The sequence below is a fragment of the Gavialis gangeticus genome, unplaced genomic scaffold (assembly GCF_001723915.1).
Source record: "Gavialis gangeticus isolate Ggan-Ray unplaced genomic scaffold, GavGan_comp1, whole genome shotgun sequence".
NCBI classification, from domain to species: domain Eukaryota; kingdom Metazoa; phylum Chordata; order Crocodylia; family Gavialidae; genus Gavialis; species Gavialis gangeticus.
The window spans coordinates 36,548,967-36,571,756 of record NW_017728996.1 but is presented as its reverse complement, the minus strand read 5'-3'; the positions used below and the strand labels follow the sequence as shown (position 1 = coordinate 36,571,756).

General features: G+C 41.7%; 1 protein-coding gene and 1 long non-coding RNA gene across 2 annotated transcripts in view; one reads left to right on the top strand and one right to left on the bottom strand.

The window, feature by feature from the left end:
* Positions 1 to 22,790, top strand: part of THSD4 (thrombospondin type 1 domain containing 4) — an 853,555-nt gene that overhangs the window by 375,916 nt on the left and 454,849 nt on the right. The window lies entirely within an intron of this gene.
* On the bottom strand, positions 16,681 to 20,657 carry LOC109288660. The gene is made up of 3 exons (XR_002095201.1): positions 20,460 to 20,657; positions 19,694 to 19,697; positions 16,681 to 16,691 (listed from the first exon to the last, which is right to left on the bottom strand). It is a non-coding gene; the product is annotated as an uncharacterized LOC109288660 (long non-coding RNA).

The following is a 22,790-nucleotide window of genomic DNA, read 5'->3' as shown; positions in this document are numbered from 1 at the left end:
CAAGCTCCTTACTTATTAAAACAATAGATGATACGTATGTACATACTCATATATACCTAGATAGCTTTGAGTAAAAATGTAAGTGAATGTATTCTTTAAATGTGGACTTTTATTTGAATTGATTTGGACAGATTTTTAATATTTAAAATAAGCACCATATATTTAATGGTAGCATATGGGTATAACAAAAACATAATTAAGGTCTAATTTAGGGTGGATGTGTGATATCAGTATACTAAATACCCTTGAGGAGTTTGTGTTCCAACATGGAATAAGTCCATATTGGCATAGGGTTTAGCATTGTAAGGGACACAGAAAAATAATTTACACCTGGGACCTATTGGGGGTAACTTTGTAGGTTTGCTAATGCAAGTGATTATACTTGCATGCTTTTATAAAAATGTATTTTATAGAAGTTTCTGTCTAGAAATATTTTGAATTTCTTCTGGCATGAAGAAATTGCTTTCTGCTTTGTGACAGAAAAAGTTATTGTTTTACTAGAAGACCAAACGAGACTCCGGCTTTCATGGCACACATGAAGTAATTCAGAAATATACAGTATATGGCAGCATGCCAGAATTTAGTAAAAAGGTTTTGAGATAGAGGGAATCTTCTTTACTGCATATAAATTACATGACCATCTTAATATATATTACCTAATTAGCAAACAATTCATCATCAAAGCAGCAGCTTCTTCTGTCTGCTACTTAGGAATCAGGTTGGTTTCAGTCACACAGTCAAATTTTATTACCATTAAAGTCAGTCTCAGAGCTCCCACTGATGTCTTCAGTGATAACTGGCCTTGTTCCATTATTGAAAAGAATTCGGTCAACAAGCCAGTCAATTTGATGGTTCTGTTTTCAGCTGTGCTTCAGAAAAAGCATTTAAGCATGTGCTTTACTTTAAACACTGTTGTCTTCAATGGAACTGCTTATAGTTTTAAAGCAAAACATCAGCTGGAGGGCTTTCCTGGATCGGTGCCACAGACCTACACCCATATCTGGAGTAGAGCCAGTTGGAAATTTTTAGTCAAAACTGGTTTTCATCAGGGGAACATTTAGAAATATCGTATCAATATCAATAACATTTCCTATGAAATATTTCCATTTTTTTTGTTAAGGATATTTTTTTTCCTGGTTTTTTGGCAAAGTTACTATTTCATAAAAACCCAATTAGAAGAGACTGGCCTCATCTGCATGTGCACCTGACTGTACAGTTGTTACTGCACAGTCATTTAGTACTTTAGCAAGTACTAAATGACTGTGCAGTAACTGCTGTTACGGTGCAGTCCCAGCAGCACATGGGTCATTTCTGACCCTCCTATGCAGTAGCAATGAGCTTTTGTACCCACCAATGCTATGTCACTGTAGCATCTCACGTACATGCACCCACTTTGACCTAGAGAAGATTATAACAACATCTTGAGTGTGAGAATGATAAAATAACTGAAAAAGAAAACTTAAGTGTTGGGGCTGTGGGAGAGAGAGAAAAAAAACAGGAGGTAAAAAACCAAAAAGGAAAGGAGAAGAAGTGATACAAGAAGATGGCAAATGGAAGGGAAGTTCTAGGGAACTAAGGATACAGAATACAAGATTTTGAGAAAGCAAGAAACCAAAACAATTCCAGCTTGGGGAAAGACTGGCATATGGCATAATGATTTCTGCATTTGCTTATCATCTCTTTACTAATGAATTGCGGTTAAGCATTTTTCTTCTTAAATTATTTTCATAACTTTTTCAAATTAAAAAAAGAATACAAGCAACTAGAGTACACAACTCCATTTTTCCTTCTGAAAGAGCGAGACTGTGTAGGCCTAAAGACAAAAGGGAAAATTGCTCAAGTAAACCCTAACTCTTTGCTTTATAAAATGCCTTGAGATATGTTCCGCACTGTATGCCACTAGGTACAATCATGTTTTGTTCTCTGATTATCATTAGAGTCATACAAGTCCCATTAAACATGTTACTTACTTCCAGTCTTTCACAACAGTGTGATATTCTACATGTCATTAGCATGTTATTGCAACAAATGAGGAATCATCTAGAAAGCATTCAATTTGACAGAAAAATCTTGAGAATTTCAATTGCACAAGAATTTTGACATTTCAAAAATTGTTTTCATTCCAATTATAAAAAAAACAAACAACTAGTTTCAATATTTTTTTAAAAAGTTAATTTTGGAACATCTCAATGTTTTGTTAAGGAATTTCAAAATTTCACTTTGAATGGTTTTATTTTCTGGGTTTTATTCTTATATTATGTCATCACATGGATTGCTACTACTGATGTCAAATTGACTGAATATAATAGTTTAAACACTGTATAATTTTCATTTCATTTCCAGTGTCACCATCATAGTGGAGGGACAATATAAGCCATCTGTCTTTCTGTAGTGATTTTCAGAGAATATATCTGTACAACTAATTTCTGCATGCCTCAGAAATAAAAGCGGAGGAGTTGCAAGGTTAATATTTAATTTTTAAGAGGTGGAAAAGTCAAATTAAGAACTTCCGTGATAGGAGAAGCATGCCAATTGCACAGTGGGAATGGAGAGAGGAGAGTTTGGATGGAGAGTTTGAATAATTGTAGTTAAATATATGTCTATCTGGAAGTGGGAAGAGCTCCCTATTGTTCTTAAATCAGTTGGTAATTGATTCCATGTTTAGGAGCTTAACAACAAAAGCCTTTTTTTGTTTATGGTTTGCATTCATCTTGGCACATGCCAGTATCAAATCCTTGGTAATGTATAAAGAAACCTCTTTGAAATATGTCATGTTGGGCAATTCCATGGATTGATTACTACAGTCTTTAAACCAAATTCAAGCAACGGCACTTGGGGCTGAATCATATATTCTTAGATAAACTGAACAATAGCATTAAATTTACTTCACTGACAAATAATAATGAAAAAACATATTACAGGGTGTTTTACATTTTGCAAACAACATCGGAGCCAGTTTGAAAAATAACATAAAGAAAATATTGACAATATAATTTACTTCTGAGATCCATGAAAGATGAAAAATGAAGAATTATAGGTTAGATACTGGCTAGGTACAATACATTTCAATAATACATTTCAATAATACATTCCTGTTGGGACTGGCTATTCGGAAATTTGATTCCTAATTGTGAATGTCTGTGCTCTTGTGGGTTTGTCACAGTCTTAGTGTTCTTTCAGTGTAGCTTTTGTCTGTGTATTTAATTGATATTTTGCATTTCTTAAAGAGTATTGCTTACGTTGGGATTGGATCTCTGCCAATCAAAACCTAATGTAAATGTATGAAAAATCCATATTTCTTAAAAATGATTTACCTAAATTCTATTAGAAATAATGATAAATGTGGACTTTGATAATGTGACTTGCTGCAGCTACAGGTTTGATAATTGTGCAAATATCTGTCACCCTAAACCTGTATGTTCTACAAAACTGATACCTAGCACTTGCGTATAATGCATTATATTCTGGAAACTCACTTAAAAATCTTGACAATATTCTAGTAGAGATTGCTTTATTGGACTTATTGCATATTACAAGAGGGAAACAGAGAGGTTAAGTGATTTAGATTGTTCCTGATTCAGAATCTCTGTGCTGCCTGAGGTGGGTTGTTTCCAAAACCAGAAACAGGGTAGCTGTATCTGTGCAAGTGGATTGATTGGCTTGGGGCATGTTTGGCACTGTCACACGGCAGTTCCAATTAGCCTGCCCTAAGAACTGTGAAAAGGCATCTATATTGGTCCTGATTTAGGAGACTGCCTATCTATTAGCACACTTGAGGGTAGCAACAGCAAGGATGGCATTATATAGACAGTCTTACTCAAGGACACAAAGGTGAGTCATTAGAGCGACACTCAAGAGTTAGGGACAGAAGTTACACAGAAACCACTTTAAGTGATCAGAAACTGGTTTAAACCTGTAACGGAACAGAAGCTCAGTGCACATAAACCAGTTTCAAAATGGCTGAAACTGATTTAAGATAAACCTGGCTGAATGTAGTATTAGACTTAAGTGACTTGAGTCAAACCGGTTTATGAAACTTCTGTCCCAGATGCCTTCTTAGTTCAGGTTAAATCACAATTCGCCAGCATTTTGCAGCCCTAGGCTGGGCTGTTGGGCTGTGCTCTCTGCTGTAGAGAGCAGTGCTGGCCCTGCCTCTCTGCTCTCTAGCTGGAGCAATGAGGACTGGCTGACAAGGGGGTGTTGGGGAGGAAAACCTTGGCTGGGGATGGATACAGCTCAGTTTACGGGGGGTGGGGGGAGTGCCTCCTCTCCAGGCAAAGCCCAGATAGGGCTTGGGGCCAGGGAGTGGGGACTAAACAGCCCTTCCCCACCTAAACTTACTGGTGGCTGCATCTGTGGACTACAAATCCCAGAGACACCTGGATGCAGGAAGAGGAAGTCATGAGCAAACCTGCAGAGTCCCGCTGCTGTGATTCTGGACTGCAAATCCCAGAGACCTCGAGGGCAGCAGGAAGAGGAAGTGAACACACAGCCAGAGAGCCATGCTTTAGCACCCCCGCTCCCAGCTTCTGGCCTGAGTCACTGCAGGCTTGCGGTTGCATTTCCTGAATCAAAGGTAAATGTCTGCTCACTTCTGTTTCAATTTAATTTGTGCATTTTAGATTAATCTGCAAAGACTGAATTGATTCAGCTTTGAGCTTTTTGACTCTCTGTACCTAGCCCAGCTGAGCACTTAAGCATTTGTTTGTCTTTTAAGCATATGAGTAGTCATGCTTATTTCAATGTGAGGGTGAAGTTACATGTTACACTTAGATGTTACTAAGGGCGCTTAAAACATGAGCCTCTGCACATTAAGATTATTAACTCATGCTAACTCTGAGCATCTCAAAATTATTCCAATTCAGGTGAGGGTTAATTCTTGGACATGCTACCCAGCTCATGTTAGGGTAACTTTATCTGCTCCATGGAGATCAAATGAGCAGTTTGCAGCCCCCTCAGCATCCCAGGATGTGCTGTTTCCAGCCTTCCCCTAACCCAGAGTAGGGATAGTATTACATTTTTTACAAGGCCAGTGAACCAATTTGACTTGCACAAATGTTCATAGAAAGTAAATACTGAATTATACACTTAAGTGTTTTCAGGGAAGGTGCCTTATTTTACATGAGGCTGACTGAAAAAACAGATGCACAGGATTCTCCAAATCACTCCTCCATTGATGCAAGCTAAAACATGCAGCACAGAGTCAATTTAATAAACCAGACATGGGTCTGATGTTGTCTCAGGTCTGCACATCTCTACACAATCACAGACTGGAACAGTGGCAACTCATAGTGGGTACGCGAGGGTGCACGTGCACCCCCTGAGACTGCTGGTGCACCTGCTGGCAGCCAGCATACCCCACTTAGGCAATGGGTAGGCAGGAGCCCTGGTGCCCCCTGCCAGGAGTGCTGCTCATGGCTCCCAGTTGGCGTAATTGGCTGTAGGGGGACCCCTCTCCCCCCACTGGTTGCTCACTGGCTGCTGTGGGGACACATGCCCCCCTGAGGCATCAGTTGCCCATGGACTGGAATGTGGTGAAAAAGGCCGATTGCTCTTCAAAAGTAGGAAAGCACTCACTAAGGAGTTGGTCTGAGTGTCAGCAAACTGATGCTTTGGTAAATTTGCTTCATACAAACAGTGTGTATGGGCGGGATAGGGGTGGGGAAAGTAGCAGTAATCTTGAAGTCCCCCTCAGCCTCCTGTCAAGAAGTAAAGTCTAAGAATAGATTCTTCCCCAATCTAGCAATCTTGGATATTTTCAAGGCTTTTTACATAAGATTAAAGAGAGGTAGTTAGCTGTGTTAGTTTCAAGTTAGGCACAAGCAGGGGCAAGGTGGCACCATAATCTATAAGGCACTATGCTGCCCTGATTTTACATATGAGTAAGGGATAGACTTAAACAGAAAATTCATACCACTAATCGTAAACTGCACTACCTTCCTAGCGTAGATGATTTTATACTGATATAAAGATTCCGGCACCGGCACAGCTTGTTCATAGGTGCACTGCAGTCCATCGTGCTCTCGGGCATGAATGTAACTGCATGTGCACCAGGGTTGCAAAAATATATTGGGTAAAAAGGATGCTGCCGTAACTGAAGGAATTTTGTGCAAACCTCAGTGCACACAGGCCTTTTTCCTCCCAGTGTACAAAGCTACACAGCAGCCATAAGTCTATATTCTCTTTCTGGGAACTGCCAAATAATTTTTTTTAAATGTAAAACTTTAATTTAGAATCCTTTCACTGCTCATCCCAACTCATTCCTGTTAAAAAAGGCATTTAGTTTCTCCCTGACAAATGTTGATAGCCTAGACAGCATCTGCTGCATGAAGCTGGGTGGGGATGTAAGTTGACACTCAAAAAGTAGTCAAGGAACAGGAAGTTTTTAGACTTGCTATGGTTAAGAGCTTGTAATGCTCATAAGTGTTTTGCTCAGGGATTTTGCAAAGGTTTTTCAAAAGTTCCATTTCACTTGCAGCACATATCAATAGCAATATTTATTATATAATATAACTGGGATTTACCTAATATTATATTAGGTAAGAGCAGAACATTTTGCAAGAAGGTTTGCATTTAAAATAAATTCAGAACAAAACATTTTAATAATTTTGTTTCATTTCAATAATGGCAACATTTTCATTTCAGGATTATTTCAATTAGTTAAATGTTGACCTTTATAGTAGATTAAAACTAATTTATATATATACAATACATATATAAAGAGATATTAAATGTATCCTGATGCTTTGACATCAAAATGAAACATTTGAAAACTGATATTTTTATATTATTTTTTTAATTGTTGCTCCACAACAGAGTGTGATGTTTTCATACTGATTCGGAATTGAAATGAATTTTGAAATATTGGAATTTCTCTCTGAAACAATATTCTGTTTTCTGAACTGCCTTAGTAAAAAACCTCCATTGAAAACCGAGCCCTGGTGATGTTCTTTGTATAAGGACATCAGGATTGTTTTCAGCTCTCCAGGGCTCCAGGCAGATGTTACATTTAAGACCTGATTAACATGTTCAGAGCATTAATGGCACATTAACATAAGATGCCCCTACAAAGTTATTACACAAATTGTGTAATAATTTGTGGCTTGTCACCATCTCACTTTAAATAGAACGTGTGGCAGGGACTGCCTAGGGCACGAGCCATTGAGCAGTCACAATCAGCTGATTGTGGGCAGTATCAGGACTGTCATGGGATCTAGCCCCAGGGATGTCCAGATCTACTGTTGGCTGGGAGCAGGGGGCTGCAGACCTGAGTCCCTGGCCCCATAGCCCTGGCAGCTGGGGGCCCCTCTGGCAGGGCTGAGGGATCAGGGGCTGTGGGTGGGGCTGAAAGGCACCAGCAAGGCTGTGGGGGCTGTGGAGGGGAGATTGAGAGGCACAAGCAGGGCCAGGGGGCTGTGAGTGGGGATTGAAGGGCACTAGCAGTGCAGGGCTGTGGGGGGCACTTAATTTTAATCACAGATTTGGGGGTGTTTATTAGAGAATTTGTGATTTTTTTTTTTATCACAGAATTTTCAATATTTTTATCAGGGAAAACCAGGATCCCTGATAAGCAGCTACTTGTGACTGCCATGGAGCTTGGGCCCTGGGGTGGTCCTGATCAGCTGATGGTTGGCAGGATTTGGCTTGCCCCGGGATTCTAGCCCTGGGGCTGTCCCAATCTGCTGTTGGCTGGCAGGGACTTCTCCAGGATTTCAGTTCTGGCGCAGGTCCTGCCAACCAAACATCAGCTGATAGAGCTTGAGCCCCAGAGCAGTTCCATTACCTGGCTGTTGGCAGGATCAGGACTGCCCTGGGACTTGAGCCCTGGGCCAGACCTGATCAAATGATTAGCTGGCAGGGACCACCCCAGGGCTTGAATCCTGCAGCAGTCCCTGCCAGTGAATGACAGGTTGGCACTTCCCTGGGCTGGAAGTCCTGGGAGCAGTCCTGATCAGGTGATTCTTGGCAGGGGCCATCCTGATCTGTGATCTGTTGTTAGCTGGCAGGGACAACACTGGGGTTCAAGTCCCAGGGCAATCCCTACCAGCCTGCCATTAGCTTAAGCCCCACAGACGTCTATTCAGTTGATAGTCAGCAGGATGGGGACTTCTCTGGGACTTGAGCCCTGGAGTGGTCCTATGCAACTGATCGACTGGCAGGGACCACCCCAGGATTCAAATCCCAGTGTGGTCCTTACCACCTGACAGCAGACTGCAGATCTGGACTGTCGCAGGGCTGCAATGCCAGGATGGTCCTGATCCTGATGACAAACAGCTGATCAGGACTGCATTTAGGCTTAAACCTCAGGGCAGTCCCAGTCATCTGACGATAGCAGATTGGGACTGCTTCAGGACTTGAGCTCTGAGGTGGCCCCCATCAGGTGACTGTCAGCTGATCTTCAGCCACCTTTAGCAATCATGCAGGGGCTCAAACCAGCTTCTTGGGTCCCTGGAGCTAGCTGATGATCTGCTGGTTACCCAACTGGCTGGTGCAGAAGGAGCAGGCTCCCCCTGTACCAGCAGTATGGTATGATTTGGATCTGATTCCTGATCCTGCAGTTGTGCCTCCTGGCATGCACATGGCACGGCAGAAGGCACGATTATTGGAATTGCAGATCAGATCCCATCACACCTTCAAATGTCTGTCAGGCCCCGAGGTAACAGATGTCTGCTTTACTGACGTCAGCCAATATAGAGATAGGGAACAAAGCCTGATAATCTGTGAATGGTATACACTGCTATGTGGATTAATTTATTAACAGATGGCAACATGTTTTATTGTATACATTATTTATCTTTTTGAAGACAGATTATTTTATAATACGGTTAGACTTGGCAAATCTAGGGCTGCATTAGCTACGTGTAGTTGAAAATGTCCATCTGCAAATCCCTGGTTAAAAAACAATTAAAGTATTTCTTCTGCCAAAAATCGAAGGGGAAATTGAATTTTAAAATTTCCTCTTAAAAAGAAATTGTACAATGTTTCAGTAAAAGAAAGTGACAGTTGGAGATACAGAACTTTGTTAGGGCATCTACAGTTACCGCAAGAATGTTTTTCTTCCATGGATAGAAAAATGATATAGTAAAATTGTATTCTCTTAAGATATGCAAGGGGCCTGATCCTAAATTACTTTAAACTTTCTGGAAAACCACTCTGGGATATGCTACAGTCCTATGCAGTTTTGGAAACTGTGACTGATCATCACAGTAGCTATAAAAAATATACACCAGATTCATCAGTTGTTTAATCCCACTGACTTTAGTAACGTTACGTGAAGTATGGATTTGGACCTTAAGTGTTAGTCTCACCACTGAAAAGCACATATAAATAGAACAGTCATTATAATCTAGAGACCAAATTGACTTAAACTAATTGGAATAATTCATGAAAGTAGAGTTGGCTGCTGCCACTATTTTGTCACACTGTAAAGAAGCTTCAGGAACTTTTTATTTAACAAGTAGTATAACTGATCTAGGAGCCTAATGAAATTATTTCACTGACAGATATGGTAAGATACATGTCAAGCAGCTGCCAGATTTCTAAATGTGGTATATATGGGGCAAAAGGAATCTAAACTTGTGGTAGAGGTGATATCTTTTATTAGACCAACTATATGTTTACAACAAAATTTCTTTTAAAAAATTCTTAATTTTTTGTTGTTGTTGCAAACATCTACTTGGTTTAATAAAAGATATCACCTCTACCATGAGTTCCGATTCCTTTTGCCTGTAGACCAATATGGCTACAACCTGGATATCTGACACATGGTATAAATGGGGCTGCAGTGCCGTTCTGAAGCTACTAATTTAGCCCTTCAGAAATTTCTTCTTGGGATACTCTTGAATGTTTTCAGTTTGGTAATGGCCTGATGTTCTCAGACTTATACACCACAAAGAGGCGGAGCCTTTGGTTTCCACTAACATTGTTCTTCAGAGGCTGGTCTAGCGCATTCCAAGCTGAGGGCAAAAGGATGATCTGTTTTGTTCTGGTACTGAAAGGATTAATTTCTTTTCATTCATCTGAATGGGAAGAGAATCCTTTCCTTTCATTGGTGGAGGGAAATCCTTCCTTTGCCAACTTATTTGAAGATATGATCTGTGGCACCCAGTGACTGAAAAAACTGCTGTACCAGGGATAACAATACTCTGATGGACAGCACAATTCAGAATTCAAGTGAGCAAACTCTTGCTTGTTCCTGGGGGTCTTAAGATCTTCTGCTTTTATCTGTGTGTGGGAAAACAAACATGATTTAATTATTCTGAGATTAGCATGTTGTCCTGATGAGTTTGACAGCAGTTGCTAAACTTCATTTAGCTGCTCCCTGCTGAATGACTGTAAAGTTACTGCCTTTTATGTCAGTGTGGAAGGAAGAACACACAGTGCCAATCAATTTCCATTTGGTCTCCACTAAAACTAATCAAGGAGCTTGTGCAACTCAAAGACAAAATGTCATCACTGTAAATCAGGTACTAACAATTTTAGTCAGAGCACTCATGCTCACTGGGATATAAAAGCTTTACAGATTGGATACTTTCTTTTCTGGGAGCCTACTTTAAATGAAGTTTGACGTAGAGTTGCTTAGGTTTAGGAGTAACTAATTACTGTGCAAGTGATGGTTGTCGACACAGTCAGGAATGACAGGATACCTTGAGGTTTTATTAGGGGTATAAGCCTACCCTGAATAGCATGTCATCTAAATAGAAAGGAGTTGCACGGGGAGAGATTTGTCTAGGTAGATCCAGGATCCATTGGAAGATTACTTGAATGAAAGAAATTTCTGGCAGCGCTCAGGGAAAATAGTGCCCATGATTCTTATCATTTCATGTTTGTGAAAATAATTTCCTCCTTTACGAGCTAACTGAAAATACAAATTTGTATTTCTCCAAAACTGACAGCTTCTTGGTCTCACTTGAAGCTGCAGTGCACTGATAGGTCCCAAGGGAGGCACAGCGTGCATCTGTGGTTGCTGCTTCTGCCTTGGTGTGCCAATCACAGGGGCTAATTGCTGGCACCTACTCCCTTTTGCTGAGGAGTCAGCATTATTGAACTAACATTATAGAAGCCTGCATGTGGATAGCATTACCCAGTAGAGAGCTTTGCAATTTTAATCTTAAGAGACTTTGGCAGCTTGAGGACTCATCTATATGGAGCTAATCTTGTGATACGTATAGTCTGTGTTTCTGAGCTAAGTGAGTAATATGATGAACTTTTAAGATCCTAGTAGAAGAGCAGAAAGAATCCTGCACCATTGGAGATAACCATTCATCTGTTTTGCAATAGGAGGCAGTTGCTTTGAAGTCTAAAGCTTAACAGTAGCTGACAGATTTACTTGAAAACACAGTTATTATTCATAAGTATACTAAGCACTAATGGAAACTCATTTATTTTTAAGGGGCTGTAAATTAAATACTTTTGAGGAATGATGAAAACATCAGATTTCATTACTCCAAATGCTTTTTAATAGAGCTTAATCTGCCTGGGTAGTCTTTTTCAGGCCGTATGTCTGATAGAGGACAAGCCTATGCTTTGCATATACTGCTGAGCTCTGCCAGAAGATGTCTTGGTTTAGTTGGCAGAACTCCCCCTCTTCCCACCCCCATCACCCCCCAATGCCTGCTGGTGGTGTTATCTCACATCTGAGGGACTGACAAACAATCTCTGACCTCCCGCCCTGTCTTGAGCTACCTATGCATGTCTTCCTTTCTCTGTTACTCCTAACTTTCAGCATTGTATCCATGAACATGAAATTGCCTCATGGAAGCTGATGTTCCTAGGCTGTTACCAGTCATTTGGGAACCAGTTATATGGCAAGAAAAGTGTTCTTGCATGTGTGTTAACCAATATGTGTTAACTTCTTATACTCAGGATTGCCACTGAAAGGTGCGTGAATGGTGCCTTCATAAGCCAGCAGCTCCTTGCCATTCACTGCTGCAGCCTATGTTTTGTCCTCTGCCTATTCTTCCTGGGGGGGCTGCACAGTGCAGCCATTGCTTTTTCCTATGTCTCAGGAGACACAGACTCATATGAATGGTAATAGAGATAGTTTGTAATAGAGAAGGACTCAATCATTTCAGAAAGCAGTTTGGAATTCAGACCAGAAGCAGTGGGGAAGGGACACCTTGGTGGACCACAGTCATTTAAAAAATGGCAGGTTCAAACCCAATAGAACCAAGGTAGATGGACTTAAATGTATTGTAAGCTGATTACCCGCAACTCCATGAAAGAGGCTTGAATATGCATTGTGTTGTTCACTTCCAACCCACAGTGCACTGGCTTGGAAGAGATTGTAAGGACTACGGGATGCCTTCCTAAGGTTTACTACATGCTCAGCAAACATGGCTGCTTGCAGTGGGGATGGTGATGTGGTGATTATACATGGTGATGCATACGAACGCTAGTGGCTGAGCAGTGGTGGATGCTATTCAGCAACAGAACTTCTGACCTGTCTACATACATTATTCTTTATCAATCAGCATAGGAATCTGTGTGCGCCATCAGGAGCCAAACTTGCCCTCATGCATGTGCCCTGCCTTTTACAGCTTTTTGTATCTTGTTTTTTGTTATCCTCACCTGCTGCTCAATCACTTATTTGAATGCACAAATGAAGGAGCTAGGGAAAATGCCCCCAGTAGGCTGGATGATGTTTTACAGTTCTGTTTGCTGTGCGATGGCATTGAACTTGACCTGTTAGCCACTGTCTTCTTAATGGGACATTTTCCTACTCTGTTTCCTTGGTAGGTCTTCTTCCTCACCATTTTTTGTGTACACTTTGAACTCTCTGAAGGGAGGCCATAACTTCCTCCTTTCTTGGGTGGTCTCTTAAGGAAAAGAACATGCAACAAAAAGTACAACTGTGCTTTTTATAGGATGACCTCAGTTTTCATATGTGTTATTTTTCTCAATTTAAGGGTTTAATTATAACAAGAGAAAGGTGATATTTCCTTTCTGACAAGCACACTACATCATTTTGGATTTGTACCGCATGTAAAGCTGCTGAAGTAGGTTTTTTCTGGTTTGCTAAGCTTTTGCTCTGTATAAGGGGAGGAATTTTAAAGCTCCACAATATATCACATGAAAAACATTCTTCTGGGTTCATGAAAAATAAGTGCATAACTGTTAAACTACTTAATGTGAATCATTTTTCCTCTGAAGCTCCCTTTACTTGTGTAGCAGGATAGTGAAGTAGTAACTCTTAATTCTGTTGTTGCTTAAACATTACATACCAGTAACTTACACTTTTGGGCATGGAAGTACATCAGTATTTCACTTTTTATCTCTGTCTTAATATTACCTACTCATTCTAGGACCTTAGATGCACCAGCATTTAAATATTGTACCAAAAGCATAGCCACCTAACACTCCTGCTTATTCTTACAGGATGGACCCTTGGAAATTCAGTGGGGTGGGAGAGGGAGACAGTTGGGGGACAACAGGATTTCAAAACCAGAACTTCCTAACACTTCAACTAAATCAGCCCCTCTGGAATCTGTTTGAACCTGCAGGTCTGTGATTTTTAGTTCAATGATTTGGGTATTACAAATGAGAGGGAGGTACACAGACAATCACTGTTTGGATATGGGCAACACTTAAAAAGTTTAATGATGTCTGGGTTAGAGCACAAGACCGAGAGTAAGGATTCCACTTAAAGCTTCATCAGTTAATAGCTACAGCATGGGACACTGGACGAGTCACTTAAGTCAGTTTTTCCAGAGTGGGTGTTCTGATTGGTGAGCTCATTGGGTATAGCTTTGCATTCATACATATTTCAGTTTGTACTCCAAAATGTGTTTTGTATTATACATATGAAAAAATATTCAAATTCTCATTAATGCATAAGGGACAGGTATAAGAAATGGGCTACAAAAAGCATTCTAAAGCAGCTTTAAAATTCTTAGATGCCAATTAACAGGGCAAAAATTAGACTATTTTGCCTTAAATTTATATGGGGCTGTTCATCTGGGGGTCTCAAAGAACTTCACAAATATTATTATAGACTCACAGTATAATTGCAGTATACCAAGGTTAAATATAAGCTAGTTCAAATTAAAAATGAGGCAAGGAAATCTGTTGCCTGAGTTATACCAGTCAAAGTTGGTGATGACATTGTCTTTTCATAAACTATAAATACATAAACTTCAGATTTATGCAGGTATGCAGTATTAGTTCTGTTGCCTCAAATGGGTTAATAGAGGCATTACTGAGGTTAGGTCTACTGTTCAAAAAAAATGATAATTGATTTTGCCTGTCTCCATTTTTGAAAGTGCAGTTTGAGTTCCTTGTTGTCCATGTAGGCGGTGCTGGAGTGACGCTGAAAACAGCACCCTACTGTAAATAATGGTCCTAATTCATCCTTGATCGATGTTAGAGATTCTTAACAACTTCATACAACAGTAGTCTGGAATGAATGCCAGTCCTACCATTGATTGAGCATAACTAGTTCTAAAAGTGTTTCTCAGGAAATCGTTAGAGTAAAATAATGTAGCCCATTATCTCTGGAGTTGACTTCCAATACTGACTGTAATGCAGAGGTTCCCAACCACTGGGCCATAGCCTGGTACCAGGCCGCAGCAGGTTGACTGTGGGGTCATGGCACAAGGCCCCTGCTCGGAGCCCCATCTGTCTGCCCGGCTCAGCGGCTTCTGGGGTCACATCTGAGCTTCCAGGGTTAAAGCGGGGTGGTGGGGGAGACCTGGAAGGGAGGCGGCCAGCTCTGTGCACCCCATCCTGCTCCCGCCGGGCCATGGTAAAAAAAAAAAGGTTGGAAACCATCGCTGTATTAACAGATGAGTTATTCAATACAAACGCATGGAAATATGATATAATATGGTGACAGGGTATGTTAATAATGTGAGGACTTGCAATAAAGTCCCTGAGCAGGCAATAAACATTATGCTCTGCTGTTTGCTACCCATCATGGGCACCTATACACTTGGATTGAGGCTGCTGTGCCATACTGTAATTCCAGCATGCTGGAACTGTCTCGATTAGTTGAATCTGCTGGAGCGTGGTGATTACCACACTCCAGCAGACTCCAGTGCCACATGTATCAGTGTCCCCATGCTGAAAAATGGTGGTGGGGGTGCTTTAACTAAAGCTTGTTTGATGGGCTTTTGTTAAAGTGCCCCTGCTGCCATGTTTCAGCATGGGTACACTGATACACACGATGCTCCGAATGCTTAATTGGGCCTACTCTTGGAGCTGCTCTAATTAAAGTGCCCCCCCCACAGTGTATAAACACGTGTATAAATGCCCCTTCTAAGCAGAGATCAAGAGAACCAAAACTCATCACTACATTGCTTTTCCACATTAATCTGTAGCATGTTGCCTGAGTCTTTAAAATATTGCTAATATCAGTGTTACTGTGTGATGGGGATTGTTGAGAACAAAGAAATACAAGCAACTGCCTTTTATTAGGCAATGTCGGGAAAATGTACTCAACTCATAATGCAAGCTTTAACTCCATGCACACTTTTGAAATGTGTCAGAAGTTTTTTGCCTTCCTAGACAAACAAAAAGAGAGGGTGTTGTAGCAACTGAGCTCTTATTTAAAAATAAACTAAAAAACCAAGAAGTTCCCCCTAAAACCCCCGATCAACATTTAAGAAAAATTGTATTTAAGCATTCCAGTTTAGATTTTCTTATTTTTCACCTTATTCCTAAAAACTTGTCTCCTAGTATGAGACCAGATTTAGCAAAATGGCAACATTTAGATTGCAAAAGAGATGCAAGAGGTATCAAGTGAAAACTTTTAAATAAAATGTGCCTACAATCTTTTATTTCCAGTTTCAAGAAAACTTTCAGACACTGTAAATTATCCCCTGGGATGTAGATGTTGTAGCAAAATTGATCATTCTAAAAAACTGTAAAATTTGGAAAATCAAAAATATATATAGTATTTCATGTGGTCTGGCTGTCCACCCAAGCATCTGAATACCCAGGTATGGGAGGTAATAGGGGAAATACTCCTAGGTGCTCCATAGTGGTTGCTTGGAATAAAAACATCAATTTAGATAAGTATGTGTCCTTGAAGTCATCAATATTAGATCTCAGCTTTCAATAAGTGAAATTTTTTTTTAGTAACTGTACTGATGCCTTTCATCTAGAGACATTTTGGAAATAATAATGGGATGCCAGTTTCAACTCAGGAAATGTTCATTTTGATGGTAAAGTCCAGTTAGTGGTTTTACAACTACACTTTACTCTGTTTGAATTCTGTTTCTTTGAAGCTGAATAAAAAGTTACCTAAATAGTACCTCCAGATAACTCCTTCATATTGCTGCCAGTGAACCTTGCGCCAGGAAACCTGACTCCTTGCGAAAAGAAATTAAGTTTCACAGAACAGATACAGCTGTAGCATGGTCAAGTCAAGTGGTTCCAGCACTCCACTCAAAATTTCCCTACATCAAAACTTACAGGGCCTCAAGTTGCTTACTGATGAGTTGTCACCAGTTCCAGACTGGAGAGGGAGATAAAGTCCATCCATGAGCTTAAAGCAAACTCAGCTATTATGAGAGAGAACCAATAAGGCTGATATGTGTCTGCCTTCTGATCCTTGTACTTTGTCCCATGGGTGTTTTTTTCTGGTTTGTGTTTTTTAATTTATGGTCATGAGGATTTGGGGTGGATCCAGGATTTCCCAAAGTGGGGGCAGGAGCAGCACCCTGCACTGCAGGGGTGACCGCACCCTTCTGCTCCCAGCCTCCTCATCCCTTCATCTCTTCCCCTTCCCTTCAACCCTTGCCCCACCTGCTGCTGCTGCATCTCCATTGTTCTGAAGATGGCGGAAGCTCAAGAGCTGCTACCCATTCTCAGATGGGCTATACAGGGGCTGGGCTCAGCTGGAGATGGGGATGGTACAGCACCAGTGGAGATGGGCAGGGGGATGGAGGCTTCTCCTTTCCCATATCAGCTTCTGTTCCTGGGAGACAGAGCAGAGAGGGAGAATGTACTCTTCCACCATGCTGATGTCACTGTTCACAGTCCCTGTTGTGGTAGGCAGAAGTGGCTCTAATGTTTCCCATGGTCCCAGGACAGTGGGGAAAGCAGCAGCAGCAGGTGTGGGAGGAGGGGAGAGGAGGTGCCTCTGAGCACCAGTGCAAGGGAGGGGAGATTTTCACCTGCTTTAGGGATTTAAAAAGGTCCCTAAAGTTTCAGGCATGCCACTACACCCCATCTGAATCTGCCCCTCTAAGAATTCAAATGGCAATGTTATGGAAGATCTGTAAAACGATCACCAGGGCTGGGGTGAGTGCTGCACCCTGCACCGCCTGGCGCTCCACTTGTCCGCACTCACCGCAGTCCATGCTGGAGCGGCCCCAGGAGCAGCTGACATGGGAACCTATCCCTATTTCTTACATTATAAAGTGGGTTCTCTTTATGCAAATTTGATTTATGTGGCATTCTCCAGGAACGCATGTACTGGATAAATCAAGGGAAACCTGTAATGGTATTTAAAGAAGGTGACGTGATACATTGCAAAAACCTTAAAATATCAGTTCACAAACTGCTCATATGCTGGAACCTGAATTTCCTAATTTTTTTTTCACAGTGAATATTGGCTAAGTTCAATTGTTGGTGTATATATGCTTTTCACATCGTGTGGATGAAATATGATCATGATACCAGATACCATAGAATGTTGATCATTATCAGGGAATTAACATGAATTTAGCTTTCCTCTGTGCATACATTTTTCAGAGCTCACTGGAGTTTTCATTACCTGCAAAACTTATTTTTGGAAAAGAGAATTGCATGTTTGGGCAACATTCATTCAGGGTGTGTATCTGTTTTCTAGTTATGTGCCAATGTGTGTTGTTCTTATGTGTAGATATCATTCAGTAGCTGTAGATGGCCTCCGTAACGTAAGTCAGATAGAATAATGCCCAGTATATAATGAAGAAGGTAGACTCAAGCAAGAGAGAGATACACCAGGGTTTCAGATTTGAAGTGGAATAAGAAATTAGAATGGGTGAGATAAAAGGTTTGTGTGTTTTTTGTTATTTTGGGGGGGGGGGGGCGGTTGGTTTGAGAAATGTGTTGATGTTGCTATACTTTAGGCCACTGACAGACATTCACTTAAAGGCATGATAGGCTCTGATCTGCAATCCTAACAATCATGTCTCCTGCAATGCCACACAGGCCCTCCACACAGGCATGGCAGGACACACAATTTTGGGATTATGGATTAAATCCCAATTGTGCCTTACTTGCCAGTGTGAGGGAGCCTGGGATCATGATCCTAGACTCCCGTTGCATCAGCAAGGTGAAAGCTGGGTGCCCAACTTGTGTGATCCTTGACCCCAACTGACAATGAGATCATTTTCAGAACCCAAACTGGGCTGCACACATGGTTTTTACAGGCCCTGGATCATGGGGACCATAGGATTGGCTGCCTCTCTTTGATCCCATGGTCCCCTCGTGCTTGAATCTTTAAAAATTGCATGTGTAGCTGGGTTGCACATGTGGTTTTCATAGATTTCATAGACATTAGGGCTAAAAGGGACCTCAGAAGATCATTGAGTGCAGCCCCCTGCTCCAGTCAGGGTCAAAGGATCCCAGCAATATGGGAGTCCAAATGTTTCTTAGAAGAGTCCAGAGTAGGTGCTTGCACCACCTGTGGAGGGAGTCTATTTCAGGCCTTGGGGACTCAGATAGTAAAAAAGTTTTTCCTTATGTCCAGCCAAAAACGGTCTTGGAGGAGTTTGTGATCATTTGATCTTGTTATCCCTTGGGGTGCTCTGGTGAACATGCATTCCCCCAGATCCTGATGTACACCCCTTATATACTTATAGTCAGCCACCAGTTCCCCCCTGAGCCTGTGCTTTTCCAGGCTGAGAAGTCCCATGGCTCTCAGCCTCTCATCATAAGGCCTGTTCTCTTGTCCTCTGATCATGCTCATGGCTCTCCTCTGGACTCTCTCAAACTTTTGCACATCCTTTTGAAATTGTGGAGCCCAGAATTAGATTCAGTACTCCAGCTGTGGCCTCACCAAGGCGGAGTACAGTGGGAGGATGACATCCTGAGATTTTATTGAGAAGCATCTATGGTTGCAAGCCAGAGTTTTGTTTACTTTACCAGCTGCAACATTGAATTGTTGGCTTATTTTCGTCTTGTGGTCAATCATGACCACCAAGTCCCTTTTGGCCATGGTGCTAGCGAACATAGCACTGCTGAACCTGTAAATGTGATGTGGGGTTTTTTCCCCCTGAGGTGGAGTACCTTGCATTTTTCTGTATTGAATGTTATCAGGTTTTTATCTGCCCACATTTTAAGCCTGTCAGGGTCAGCCTGGATCACCAGCCTATCTTCAGGTGTGGACGCTTCACCCCAAAGTTTGGTGTAATAGGTGAACTTTACCAGTCTGCTTCTGACACCAATGTCCCCATTGATAATAAAGATATTAAAGAGTATAGGTCCAAGGACAGAGCTGTGGGGTACACCACTGGTCACAAAACACCATGATGATTCACTTCCATCAATCACTACTCTCTGGGTCTGACTTTGGAGCCAATTCCCCAGCTGTCGGACTGTGATGTATCCGAGGCTGCCGCTGGCTAATTTTTGCATGAGGAGATCATGGAACACCAGATCAAAGGCTTTTTAAAAGTCCAGATATATGATATCAATCTCTTCTCCCTTGTCCAGGTGACATATCACCTGGTCATAGAAGGAGATGAGATTGGTCAGGCAAGACTTACCTGCAACAAATGGATGCTGGCTGTCCCTCAGGATGTTGCCATCAGCCAGTTTGTCAAGAATGGTCTCTTTGATAATTTTTTCCAAAATCTTTCTAGGGATTGAGGTCAAGCTGATTGGCCTGTAGTTCCCTGATCTACTTTCTTCCCTTTCTCGAAGATAGACATCACATTGGCCTTCTTCCAATTTTCAGGTACTTCACCTGAGCGTCATGAGTTCTTGAAGATCTGTGCCAGTGGCTGGACTATGATGCCTGCCAGCTCCTTAAGTACCCTGGGGTGTGAACTGTCAGGACCAGGTGACTTGAAGGTGTTCAGCTTCTCAAGGTGTTCCTTTACAAGGTCTACACTGATGTTGAGTATAAATTCACCCTCACGCTTGCTGTCCCGCATCATGTTAGGCAGGGCGGTCCCATTGGGCTGGTGAAAAACCAATTCAAAATACCCATTAAGCAGGTTGGCCTTTTCTTGGGTGTGGGTTGTCAGTTGTCCCATTTGATTTAGCAGGGGTCCAATGTTACCCTTGCTTTTCTTCCAACTCCCCACATATCTGAGAGAGGATTTTTTATTGTCCTTGATACCTGTAGCCAGTTGGAGTTTCAACCTTGGTTTTCCAGATTCACTCCCTACAGGTCCAGACCAGTGCTGAATACTCCATCTTAGTGGTTATTCCAGACTTCCATCCTTTATAAGCCTCTCTTTTTGGATGCAGGAAGTTCATGAGTTCCCTGCTGAGTCAAGGGGGTTGCTGTGCCTTTTTGCTACCTTTCCTCTGAGATGGGATGGACATCCCTTGTGCTTTCAGGATCGCTCCCTTAAGGAGCAGCAACTAATCTTGGACTCCCCTCCATGTCATGTTCCCTTAGGGCCTCGATAACAAGCCTCCTAAGTTTATTAAAGTCAGCTTTTCTAAAGTTGAGGACTTCTGCATTGCTGACTGACTTGCCAGCTTTGCGATGGACAATAAAAGTGATCATCTTGTGGTCATTGTCTCCCAGCTTTCCTTCAGTTCTTAGGTCACTGACTACATCATCCCCTTTGGCCAGTACCAGGTCCAACAGCGCTTTACCTCTTGTTGGCGCATAGACTTTTTGAGTCAGATGGAGCTCGTCCACGCACCTGAGGAAGCTTTGAGACTGTTCAGATTTGGCCGAGTGCTCTTCCCATGAGATGTACGGGTAGTTGAAGTCTCCCATAACAACCATGCACTGAGAGTGTGCAGCCTCAGCTAGTTCCCTGGTGAATTCCTGGTCAAGCTCTTGTTCCTGAATAGGAGGTCTGTAGTAGACTCCTACTATTGTGTCCCCTGTTCCATGTTCCCTTTGTATTTTAACCCAGAGGGTCTCCAGTTATCCTCCCTGGGTGCCAGTGTCAGCTTGCAAGGATGTGTAGCTTTCCTTGACATAGAGAGCTACACCCCCGCCCCTTTTTTCCACACAATCTCTCCTGTACTGGGTATAGCCATCTGTACGTGTGGCCCAGTCATAGGTGGAGTCCCACCACATCCTTGGTACATGGGGACCTTAAAATCAGGGAGAAGCTCTTGATCCCAGGGTCCCCAGGTGCTGGGAATGTCAGTAAACTATGTGTGCAGTCCAGCTGAAGATGTGATTTTTAAAAGTCTGGGCTGCAGTGGACCTGACATCAAGGGGATGCTTGCCAAACCCCAGTCTGCCTCTGGGGGTCAGGGGACAGTTTGGGGTCAAGGAATTGTTTCTGCCCCCAGCCCGATGAAGTAGGGGACCATTGTGTCCTGGGCCCTGGGGTTGTTCCATGCTGGATGCTGAACTCAGCTGAGCTTTGGGATCCATAATGGGCCAGCTCCAACCTAGCACATGTTCAGTTTAAGGTGTGATACAGGAGTCACAAAGTTGTTACACGTATGTGGAATAATTTAGGGGCTTGTTCACTGTATTATTACCCCATAAATTGACTTGAATATGTGGTCAGGTTACTTTTTAAGGTGCGATTAACAGGTTAGAGACTTTAGTCAGAAGCCTTAGTCTTGGAAAAGCATTTTTAAAATATGAAATATCTTCCAAAAAGGCTGAAACAGCAGGTATTACATTGTTAAGATGAAATCCATTGGTTTACTGACTTCTCAGTTACTGCAATAGAAAAATAGACATTTACTTGTTGTCTTCATACAGTTTCAGTTACTTTAGTAACATTGGTTTATTTTTCACATGTTGATTCCCTTGCTGCCCCCACACTCCCCTATGCTTTTGAACAAGCAAGCAGAAGACCATTATGAGATCAGGTTGCTCATGAATGCTGCTTACTACAATATGTACAAAAGTCCAAGTGGAAGTAGCAAAGTTCCTTGTACATAAACAGATTCATTTCAAGGAAGAGGACAAACTTCCTTCACTCACATTGTGAGTTCTGAAGGATATCAAAAAGTTCACTAAACTAATGTGAAAGTCGTCAGCTGTTTAGACAATAAGCAATATGCTGCACATGAAATACAGGCAGGGAAAGAATATTCATTTATAGTGCTGTCACCTTTTTGGGTGTATTCTGTTGTATGACCCTGGGATAAACTGCTTTCATTAAAAATACTGCATGAGTTGTTATGTCCATGCAAACCAGATAGGGACCAAGTTTTTAAGCTATCATCTGAAAAATCAGTAAGTACAATAGAAACAGCTTGGTTGATCCTGTTGGATATCCGTCTTTCATTCTAGCTAGTCTTGATATTTTATGTCTAATGCACAGAAATGGAAGCTCAAGACTTTCCAAAATATGTTTGGCTTTCAGAAAAATTTGTGAAGTTTCCCCCACACACATAAGAGAGAGAGAACAAATTCAAAAAAACTAAAAGCTTCAACAGTTGCTGTTGAAATTGCTAAGCATGGCAGACCCATAACATGCTGTAGTAGCCTTCAAACTTTCTTCTAGGACATGTGTCTTTCTTTGAAACATACAGTGTGAAAAAGTAGCCATGTACAGTAGAGTAATTCCTAAGTGGAAAACAGCTATAGCTGAGTTGCAGTGGGGGAGGTTACTTTTTTGTGTGGAAGTAATGTCATATTCAATCTTGGATCAGCCGTCTCCTGGCAGTATTGGTTTTCGGTCTTCATCATCTGGAAAAAA